At 45.3% G+C, this 12,137-nt stretch overlaps 1 protein-coding gene across 2 annotated transcripts in view; it reads right to left on the bottom strand.

Annotated features, from left to right (window-relative positions):
* The window catches only part of VIPAS39 (VPS33B interacting protein, apical-basolateral polarity regulator, spe-39 homolog), a 360,975-nt gene that overhangs the window by 268,045 nt on the left and 80,793 nt on the right, over positions 1–12,137 (bottom strand). The gene's annotated exons all lie outside the window — the stretch shown is intronic.

Raw genomic sequence — 12,137 nt, 5'->3', positions numbered from 1 at the left:
TCCCTGTGAAAAAACTACAACTCCCATGATGCTCTAAGGGGAGGGAATAAAGGCGCTGGGTATGCGCGGGCCAGAGCGCGTAATTCTGACGTTGCTCCCGTCCTCGCTGGTAGTGGAGTTGCGGGCTGGTAACGGAAGCCTTGACCTGGCCTTGCGGAGATTGGATCCGGTCTCTGGGCTCGGAGACGACGCGGCCCGATCTGTGAGTAGCCTCGTGAATTGGCCGCCGCCATTCACGGGGTTTCTGGGTTCTTTTGGAGTTCGTCATAGCGGGATACGGCGAGCGGCTGCCGCGTATTCCTGTGTAAGGAGACTAGAGACCATGTTTCCTTATTTCTTCGTTTATTTTCTTTCCATTGCACAGCGGAGTATAGCGGTGATTTGAATCCACGTACTACCGTGAGTGCCCTGTGACTGTTTGGGGGACTGCAGAGGTACAATAGCGAGATACAGCGGTGAAGGAACCGCGTACTTCCATGGTGGTGTATTGTGTTGGCATTCCGTAAAACCCGGGAAAGCATAGCGGAGTACAGCGGTGAAGGAACCGCGTACTTCCGTGTATGCTGGTGTTCATTTTTCAAACATTATCCTATATCCTAGACACTCTAAGGATGTGTGCAATATCATTGTGACTAGAACAAGCCACCCCGCAAATACATTGGTCTCTCGAACAGTGAATTCCGGGGCTGGAGAAAGAAAGCGGTTTGTCTTCTCTGCTCTATGAAATTCGTAATTCACTCCTGCATCCTGGAAGAGGGCCTCTGCAGAGGGGCTTACTTCCCTTAGTTAGTACCATCGTTTGCTCCAGCGGAGTTAGTGCCTGGGGGTACGTATGTGTATGTGTACCAGTTTCGCATGATTGAATGGCTTATGGGATGTACCGCTATTACTTTTCGTGTCTCGTTGCAGATATGGTTCTCATCGACGGACGTTGGGTATACTTCATAGGATGGTAGACAGCCTTGTTCCTTCCCAGGTACATCCGACTTCTTTAGCGAGACCGAATGAGTGTTATTTGCATAATTGTTTTATCTGTGTCCTTTTTCGTTACAGGTTTTAATTCCCCTGATGTCCCTTACCTATCCTTTCCCTCGCCTGATCCCTCGAACACCCTGTCTAATATCCAGGGGTGTTGGTGATATCAGGAGGTGGACCTTTTTTCTACCGCCGCTGGATCCTGTGGAGCGTATCCTGACAGAATTACGCGCCCACGTATTTAGCTCTGTCCGATCCAGGGGTGGTGGAAAAAATGGCTTCCATGGATGACGTTCTTCAGGCGTTATTAGTGGTGCAACAGGAATTGGCGGCCTCGAAGGCAGAGACAGCAGCCTTGAGGGATAAAGTGGAGAGATTGTCTCGGAACCCCTTTGACGCCTCCACAGTAGCTTCACAGATACAGGTTACGGTGCCTCCGCCTATCCCTTTGGCTAGTCCGGAGAGATATGCGGGGGACCCGTTGAAAATTCAGGTATTTTTGACACAGATAATGCTGCACTTTTCTTGCAAGCCGGCCTCGTTTCCCAACAACCATTCGCGAGTCGCTTTTGCGATTTCCTATCTCATAGGGGATGCGGCGAATTGGACCGTCCCGTTGTTAAGGAATAATGATGCGGTCCTTTCAGATTGGGCTGCATTTCGGGCAGAATTTGAGAGGGTTTTCGACCGAAGGGCCACCACCTTTAGCGCAGACAGGGAACTCTTGGATCTTAAGCAAGGGAGGAACGATTTGGTAACATATCTGACTACTTTCAACCGGTTGGTGGCCGAGACGGCTTGACCAGAGGAAAAGAGAATGTCATTGTTTTATCAGGGTTAAAGGGACGAGTTAAAGGATGTGTTGGCCCAAATAGACCCACAACCTGCTACGTGTACCGAGATGATTCATTTGACCTTACGGTTGGATGGCAGAATGTCTGAGAGAGGGGGCGAAAGGAAGCGGTGGGACAGAGGATCCGCGCGATCTGATAGGCTCCCTCGTCGATCTGTAGATATGTCAGTGCCAGGGTCGGAGCCCATGGAAATAGGGGCGGTCCGACCCCCATTAACCCGGGAAGAAAGGGAAAGTAGACGCGTGCATGGGTTGTGTATGTATTGCGGGAAAGGGGGACATTACGTGAGGGAATGTCCCTCCAAACCAAAGACTTCGGGGGCATGGTCGCGGAATAAGAGGGTGGCTGTGTCTACCTCGCATCCAACCGTATCAGCGTTAGACGCTCAGGGAGAAGGGGCGTCAGGGAAAGCATGGAAGATCCCTTCTTTAGCTACCACGGGCTAACAGGACACAGAGTCCCACATAGTACTCCCTATGAGCCTCGAGTGTAAACAACAGTGTCATCAAGTGAAGGTTATGATAGACACCGGGGCTACCGGAAACTTTATTAATGATGGTCTGGTAACGACCCATAAATTACAAAGAGTATCTAGAGAGACGCCAGAAGAGGTACTGGCGGTTGATGGTAAACCTTTGAACTCTGGCCTGATTATAGAGCAAACGGAATCTGTCTGTTTGGCTCTCCTTGTCAATAACGAAAGACATATCGATGAGTTGTCGTTGAACATTATTGAAGCCCGCAATACGAGGTCATTTTAGGCATGCCTTGGCTGCGTCACCATAATCCCACCATAGACTGGAGAACTAAGACCATCCGGTTCCTTTCAGAGGAATGCAGAGGTCATCTGGTACCCCTAGAGCTCTCAGCGGCTACGGCGTTGACACATCCACACGTAGTCGCCACCGCGTCAGAGAAGGAGACCCTGATACCCCTAGAATATTCCCAGTTTAGTGATGTGTTCAGTGAGATCAGAGCTGAACAACTACCACCGCACAGAGAGTATGACTGCCGCATTGACCTGGTGGACGGAGCTACGATTCCGGTGTGTAGGGTGTACGCATTGTCTGTGCCAGAGACCACGCATTTACGTGAATACTTGGATAATTATGTGAGAATAGGCTTTATCCGGCCTTCAAGGTCTCTGGCTGCTTCTCCACTGTTTTTTATAGCCAAGGCCAATGGTGATTTGAGGGCCTGTGTGGATTATCGCCAATTAAATAAAAACACTGTGAGAAACAGATATCCGTTGCCCCTCATTTCAGTTTTACTTGACCAGGTGAGGGAGGCCTCTGTTTACACTAGGTTAGACCTGAGAGGAGCGTACCATTTGGTACGCGTCCGGGAGGGTGACGAGTGGAAGACGGCTTTCAAGACCCGTTACGGTTTGTTTGAATATACGGTTATGCCGTTCGGCCTCTGTAACGCCCCGGCGGCATTCCAGTATTTTCTAAACGACGTCCTGAAAGAATTTGTGGATCTGTTTGTTGTCGTGTATATAGATGACATCCTCATCTATTCCAAGAAGGTGGAAGAACACGCAAGCCATGTTTGTAGAGTACTGTCCCAACTGCGTGCTCATGGGCTATTCTGTAAATTGAGCAAGTGTGAGTTTGGTGTGGAGAGAGTGGAATCCCTGAGGGTTATGTTGTGCCCTGAGGGTTTACACATGGCAGAGAGGAAAATTAAGGCAGTGCAAGAATGGCCCACTCCCAAGAACATACGTGATGTGCAATGCTTCCTGGGCTTTGCAAACTATTACAGGAGGTTCATCCTTCATTTTTCCCAAATTGCCGTCCCCATATCTCGACTCCTAATGAAGGGGGTGTCATTCCACTGGTCCGGCGAAGCTGAAGAAGCCTTAATCTTTCTGAAAAAGGCATTTACCACGGCCCCCGTACATGCACACCCAAGGCCAGAGCATCCTTTTATAGTGGAGGCGGATGCCTCAGATGAAGCAATAGGTGCGGTCTTGTCGCAAAGGAATCAACATACAGGACAGCTACACCCAGTGGCCTATCTGTCAAAGAAACTGAACCCGGCCGAGAGGAATTACACCATAGCCGAGAAAGAGCTGTTGGCTATAAAGAAGGCGTTTCAGGAATGGAGGCATTGCCTATGGGGGGCTAGTCAACCCACCACAGTATATTCGTATCACAGGAACCTGCAATACATGAAGACCGCTCGGCATTTATCTCAGCGCCAGATGAGATGGATGTTGTTTTTTGCAGGCTACGATTTCGTTATTACTTACAGACCTGGGGTGGAGAACCGCAAAGCCGATTCTTTGTCTTGGCAGGAAACTACGGGTAACCCCGAACACCGCAAGACTCCGGAATCCATAATCGACACATCCAAGGTGCTTTGTGCTGTTAAGGTAGAAAACTTCCTAGAGAAAGTGTGGGAACATGCCTCCAGCGCTGCATGGCAGGTGTGGGCTCAGAAGGAGGCTGGGCGGACAGTAAAGAACAGGTTGCCCTTTTGTGGGAATAAGCTCTATCTTCCCACAAAGAAACTCCGACAGAAGGCTTTCACGTGGTGTCACGAGTCCCCTTTGGCGGGTCATCCAGGAATCCGAAAAACCTTACAGTTGACACGACGCCGTTTCTAGTGGAGGTCTTTGAGCAGAGCTGTGACATCCTGGGTGGTCAGATGTACCAGAGCAAGGACAGAGAACACCCGCAGGAAGGGGAAGCTCATACCTTTGCCAACCCCAAGGCGACCCTGGCAAAGCATCAGCCTCGACTTTGTCACGGGATTACCGATGGAGAAAGGGAATTCCGCCATAATGGTTGTTGTGGATGGACTCACTAAGATGGGGCATTTCGTTCCTTGTGTAAACCTACCCACAGCAGGACAGACAGCGCAGTTGCTACTAAGTAACGTCATCAGAGTGCACGGACTACCCGACGTGATTGTATCCGATAGGGGACCCAATTCATCGCCAGGTTCTGGAAAATGTGGTGCTAGGAGTTGCACATAGAATCTGCCGTATCCACGAGTTTCCACCCAAAGACCGACAGCCAGACGGAACGGCTGAACCAAACACTAAAGAAATATCTCAGGTGTTATGCGAAGGAAGCAAAGGACTCCTGGGTTGACCTGCTGTGGATGGCGGAACTAGCATATAACAATGCCTGGCACTGCTCTATAGGAGATTCTCCTTTCCATGCTAATTTCGGGTATGATGCCCGCATCCTGCCAGTTACAATTCCTGAGGTGGTGGCTAGTCAGCCTTCCGTAGCGTCTCAGGTGAGGAAACTACACGCAGTACAGCGCAAAGTTACAGCACTTCTGGTGCAGGCAAAAATAACCTACAAGAAATGGGAAGACAGACATCGGAGCGAGGGGCCTCAGTACCAGGTGGGGGACTAGGTATGGTTATCCACTAAGAAAATCAGATTCTCGGTCCTTATGCCATTGTGCGGCAGATCAATCCAGTGGCCTACAAATTGAAGCTGCCCAGTTCTTTGCGCATCCACCCAGTGTTTCACTGCCATCTGCTGAAGCCTGCTGCGAGAGCACGTAGGAGGGCGCCCCCGCCTGTGTTGCGTGATGGGGGATTGGAGTACGAAATCACGGGTATTAAGGACTCCAGGTGGAAACGGGGTGTGCTGTGGTACCTGGTGTCGTGGAAGGGCTACTCGGCGGAAGATGATTCCTGGGAACCCTGCCGTAATGTACATGCTCCGGCGTAAGGGAAGCCTGGGCCCAGAAGGCGCTAGAAGAGGTGGACCTACTGTCAGGGATCAGGTGCAGCGGCGCCTACATTGCGGAATCCCTGAGAAAAAACTACAACTCCCATGATGCTCTAAGGGGAGGGAATAAAGGCACTGGGTATGCGTGGGCCAGAGCGCGTAATTCTGACGTTTCGCCCGTCCTCGCTGGTAGTGGAGTTGCGGGCTGGTAACGGAAGCCTTGACCTGCCCTTGCGGAGATTGGATCCGGTCTCTGGGCTCGGAGACGACGCGTCCTGATCTGTGAGTAGCCTCGTGAATTGGCCACCGCCATTCACGGGGATTCTGGGTTCTTTTGGAGTTCGTCATAGCGGGATACGGCGAGCGGCTGCCGCGTATTCCCGTGTAAGGAGGCTAGAGACCCTGTTTCCTTGTTTCTTCGTGTATTTTCTTTCCATTGCACAGCGGAATACAGCGGTGATTTGGAACCGCGTACTACCGTGAGTGCCCTGTCTCTGTTTGGGGGACTGCAGAGGTACAATAGCGAGATTCAGCGGTGAAGGAACCGCGTACTTCCCTGGTTGTGTATTGTGTTGGCATTCCGTAAAACCCCGGGAAAGCATAGCGGAGTACAGCGGTGAAGGAACCGCGTACTTCCGTGTCTGCTGGTGTTCATTTTTCAAACAGTATCCTATATCCTAGACACTCCAAGGATGTGTGCATTATCATTGTGACTAGAACAAGCCAACCCGCAAATACATTGGTCTCTCGAACAGTGAATTCCGGGGCTGGAGAAAGAAAGCTGTTTGTCTTCTCTGCTCTATGACATTCGTAATTCACTCCTGCATCCTGGAAGAGGGCCTCTGCAGAGGGGCTTACTTCCCTTAGTTAGTACCATTGTTTGCTCCAGCGGAGATAGTGCCTGGGGGTACGTATATGTATGTGTACCAGTTTCGCATGATTAATTGGCTTATGGGAAGTACCGCTATTACTTTTCGTGTCTCGTTGCAGATATGGTTCTCATCGACGGACGTTGGGTATACTCCGTAGGACGGTAGACAGCCTTGTTCCTTCCCAGGTACATCCGACTTCTTTAGCGAGACCGAATGAGTGTAGAAGTTATTTGCATAATTGTTATATCTGTTTCCTTTTTCGTTACAGGTTCTAATTCCTCTGATGTCTCTTCCCTATCCTTTCCCTCGCCTGATCCCTCGAACACCCTGTCTAATATCCAGAGCGTATCCTGACATGCCTTGTATATCTAGTCCTGATTTGGTACTTCACATTTTAGTACTACGAGTTTTAATTTACCATGAAATGCTTCAAGTCCAAAATGCAAACTCTTACCTCTTCCTCTTCCTTGATAAAGAAATGTCAGAGATTTCAAACTGTCTCATGGCAAGCATTCGTATTAATTCAGTGGTATTTCCTTTGAACCATTCACATCATACATACAACATAAATTATTTTTTCCTTTGAATTCTTGTACCTGCTGACTAAGCACTACAATGCAAAAAAAAAGAAACTACTCCTCTTCTGCACCCAAAAACAGAAGAGCTGTGGAACACCAGTGCACACTGCTCATAACAGAAAATATATTGTGTCACTGCATATGGGTCTTCATGCATAATATCAAAAATTGAACAAGTGTACATTTCTCTGTACATCACCCCATATTATAATTTGTCCTTGCCTAGGTTTAGGTTTGTGCACCTTATATTTCGAATTGATTGTTGTGGCAGTATATGTTCCTATCTTCTTGCAACAGGAGCAGGCCCATTCCCTGCATAGGAACAATAGCCTACAGCCTGAGCTCAACAAACCAAATTAGAAAACAGTTTTTTTTCTGCAGGAGAATTTCTACTTTCAAAAGAAATTAATGTTTGTCCAAAGAAAGGAGGAAGGCCGAGGGCATGTATTGTGTGAGTCACCATCAGTGTTTTTGCTCAGTATACAGATGTGCAAGTCCAGACGATCAGTTATGCAAAACAACTGCATGAAGTTGGAAAAACTTTGAAATCTGTGTTTTTGTGATTTGTTTTTAGATATAGAAAGAATTTATTGGTTTTGCATCACAAACCCATCTGAGTCTGCCATCTAAATGTCCACATTGATTGTTGGGGCACTTACAGAGTTCAGACCCGTCCAAAACCTTAAGAGACCACAACAAAACTGGAGAATTTTACAGGTTTAGTTCCTAATTTTTCAAGCAATATATGTATGCAAGACTTTTGTTGAAGTGTATGTGCCTAAAAAATAACAATTGACAGTGTAAAGATTTCCATGGGCACCCTTAGTGATATGCCTGTTTATATCATTAAGATATTTACATTTGTAATGGTTTTTCAATTCTACCGTTGCGATACTATTTCATAATGATTAGTTATCACAGCCCTTCTAATGCAGGACAACTTAGTAAATGTGGTTCACACGTTCCAAAATATAGCATTATCCAAAGTCCATTACTCTTAGACTTATTATATTAATACAAATTCATTAACACTCTATGCTTTCCAATATAAACAAATGCTTGGCTTGACATTGATAATGTAAATATTAGTACTGTTCTATTAGTCGTAGAACTCAACCAATTTCTAAGAAAGATATTTTTGAAGTTTCTATATGCAGTTAAAGAATGCCCTGCAGAGCTAAGAGTGCCAAGGATTATTCAAGGGATCACAAATATTTCACAGGAGAAGGTGGTTACTAATCTGCAAATTTTGCAGAGTGACTGTACAAGTGATAACTGGAACGACAGTAAGTCCAACTGCAGAACATCTTTCACCCAAGATCAACCAGAAGATGAAAGAGCACTTATGTCCGATAGTGAATTGTGCCACATGCCACAATTATAAAGATTTTGGTCATATGCTCATGAACCTGCCTGTGCTTTAGTGCAGTATGGCGCCAGTCTGAAACAGGCAGCTGTTCCCATTGAGATCTCTTTCGCAAATGTGAGACAAAGCACTGCAAATTTCTATCCAAATGTATCTAAAACATTTACATGGGGGTCATTTTACAGAATACGGCGCAACTTTTTTGCGCCACGCGCACCTTTCAAAAGGTGCACCTTGCGCAAACAAGGAGACTATGCAGTATTATATTGAATGCGCTGCCCCCAGGACAGCCGTGAAGATGTTCTGTCCTTGGGGCAACGCATTCAAGTGAAATACGGAGAGCATTGAAACTTTGCAGGTGGCAACCGGCCTGCACTTTGAAGGGCTATTAGATATCCCCTTCCAGGCGGGTGCAGTACAGCAGACACCTGCAACGGCAAAAGGGATGTCTGTGGGTTCCATAGGACCCCTCTAAACCCCTTCCAGAGGGATGCTATCGGGGCGAGTATTGACAGTGGACCAGCTTGTATGTGGTGAACCTCCTGAGAGCTTCTTTGCCTCTGCGCCTAATGATAATATGGCGCAGAGGTATTCCCTCATTTGCATGAGACCGAGTGAACATCCTCTGGTGATAGCACTGGCGCTATATGTGCACCAGAGCTATATGTATTACAGAAAGGGCTGCACAAGCGTCTGCAGCCATTTCTGTAATACCAAAGTGACCCGGGGGCACACAAAGCGAGGGCACATGGCCATTGCGCCCCGGGGCACTTTCCATAAAACTGCCCCTGATGTATTCCAACATATACTGAGCATATTACAGCATTACCCCACTGTGGCATAAAGGTTTCTGTGTCAGTCGATAAAACAATAAAATGTCCGAAATTCACGAGGATTCCGTGGTGACAGTGCTTATCACATGTTGTGATGCAGGAAATGGGTGGGTCTACCGTACTATCAAGGATAATCAGGATATTGCAGAAACCTGCAAGGCAATGTCAATTATAGCATTGCTCTAGGATGTGCTAGATACATCTGGAAGGAAATTGAGGAGTATAGACATTTCCACTATTCTGATTGTTACATAAAACACTTATGTGACGATCTATCAAAGGCAATGCCACTTGCTACATGGTTGTACAAACAGCTTTAAAATTCTCAGAACTGACTCTGAAGACAGATGACTTGGTTTCACAATGAGGCACACTATTTAGGTAGGCAGATGCTAAAAAAATACTTCTCATGTTGCAAATTGAATTGCCTTAGAAATAATGTGATCCCAACCGTCTCCCTCAGCTAGTGGTCCTTGATGCTGGAGGTAGCAAACAATGAACTGTCCATACCATAGTGTCTATTTGCCAAGCGCACATTGACCCCAAAGGGTTATCGTAGCGTTGACAGACCAGATGGTTATTGAACTTATCCTGAAAGTAGATGCCACTGGCAGGAAATGTGAGGACTACAGGACACATAGCAAAAATGTGGAAAAAAACAGTCTACTGTACAATTAGTTAACTACAGAAAAACATGTCTGCAGTAGTTGAGATCATAAAAAAGTCAGAATTCAAAAACTTGGACATCTTCCAAGTGCACAATTTAAATGGCATGGAAGTCTAGCTTCTGCCTTAGAAGAAGCATGGAACACTTTTGGAACTGCTCACTGAAGCACAGAAATGATGCAGAAACCCATGAGAAGTGTCACGATATTCCCTCAACAAACACATTTGAAGTGAATAAAGCATCTCTTAAAGAACTTTCTCCACAGTTTAGAAAGATACCAATATGTTTCTGTACCTAGTTTAATGCATATATTTCAGAGCCAGTGTCCGAAAATAGCCACCTTCAACTACACCATTGAGAAAGTGGCAATAGTGGCACAAATTTGCAGCTTGTAGTTTGAACATTCTTGCAAAAGGTGGTCTCCAGTGCCAAATGTTAAGAATTCTTTTTCCTAGATAAATGTTTTCATGGGGAGGAAAAGGTGAAGCCTAAACCAAGAGGAACTGGTGACAAGTGCCATTGATGAGAATGCTCCAGAACATGGGAAATTACCAGAAATAGGCTAAATGTGAAAAACGATGTTCTTTGTATGAGAGGGTTATTGTGGAATTCGCCAAATATTATCTGTTAATTGAGTACTTAGGGGGTAACGTTAGTACAACTATGAGTCTGATCAATCAAATATACAATGAAGCTATATTAAAGTACTATTAAAAATATACCTCCAATTAGAAGAGTAAAGGGACTATTTTTCTGTGTCATAAAAACTCCACCACAGAAACATACAAACACTCAGACATGAGCACACACATGCCCACACAGGACCTCTATCCCCTCAGCTGATTTTTTTCAGTTGTTTAAACCTATACATTGATTTGTTTGTCTGTGGCTCGCAGAAGCCTAGGGAAGCTCTGGAGGTTTAAAAACTGCCTCTGAGATTTCCCAGACATTAAGCTCTATTACTGGAATACCCTTTGCAAGCAAATAAACTGAATAATTATGAGGAACATCCCACTTAAAAGTGATATATCACAACTGTAGAATAATTTTCATTATGAGAACAAAAGTGTACTAGACTTAAGGATTCATATAGAGTTGTGATATTACATTAATATTGTAACAATATATCCAATTTACTTTTATTCGTATAATGTCCCAGATCAAAATCTATTGTATAAGTTCATATCCAATATCCAAAAGTGATCATAACATGATGGTAGACCAAACATAGGAAAACAGATCTTGTGAGTTTTAAAATTCAAACTCCTGAAATGATCTCAACAAATCTTCAATTCCGACAACATATAAGGTCACAGTCAAAATGTGGTTTTCAGTTATAATCCTGCTTGTTCAAGGCTAATTTAGCATAGTCTATTTTGCTTCTGTGTTCATCAGATGCAATGCAAGTTATGACATGCAAAAGGTGATCTCTAAATATATATGGGTTAGTAGTGAGCTCTAATGATTTGCTTAGTCTGTGAGACTTACTGTGTATACAAAATAATTCACCCAGTGGTAAAGTTTCAAGATACTCCAAATGTTTATTTGGGGTAATTGAGTGATTCCTATTTATGTTGCCTGTGATATAGCTCTCACATCTACCAACACCTCAAAAAAGTTAAACAATTGAGTCAATGTGCGGTAAAATATTTAGGGTATTCCTTTTCAATATATATTTCTTGACAAGCAATCAATGATCTTTTACATAAATAGGTTGATCCTAAATTAATCAAGAAGATTCCATTAAAATCTTTTTAAGCTTTTTAAATTGTTTGGCAGGGTCTGATGCAAAGATTTCAGGATCAGAGATGGCATAGGTTTTTGATCAGGCTATCATTGCCCAGATCCGTTTATGAATGAAAGGTGTTGGGCTTGGAAGCCTCCCTCTTGGACTCTAGAACCCAAGTGCTATGTCAATTTTAAGGGCCTGCATAATTTATGCTGGTGCTTGCGAAGGGCTAGGTTGGGACATGTCCTAAAATAAATCTGGTAGAATCCTGACAAAATTGAACTCCTAATCGTGTCCGCTTTATTTCACTGCATCTACTCTACAGTGACAATTCTGTGGGTGCAATATAGTACCCTATATGCAGTCTCTAGCTCTCTGTGCATCGTTAATCTTTCTGCGCTCTCGCTGAACATGTCCATTCCCTCTATGGGAATAGGCATTCAATGTACACATTATTTGTGCACGATTCGTTTGTGCGCTATGTATTCTTTCTCTGTGCTTTTCTTGAATTTTCTGTGCAGTCTCTCTCATCTGAACGCTCTCTTTGAGTATGGTCTATGCATTA

Source organism: Triturus cristatus, chromosome 9, assembly GCF_964204655.1.
Source record: "Triturus cristatus chromosome 9, aTriCri1.1, whole genome shotgun sequence".
NCBI lineage: Eukaryota > Metazoa > Chordata > Amphibia > Caudata > Salamandridae > Triturus > Triturus cristatus.
Note: the sequence above shows the minus strand (reverse complement) of the source record. Positions and strands in the feature narration are given on the sequence as shown.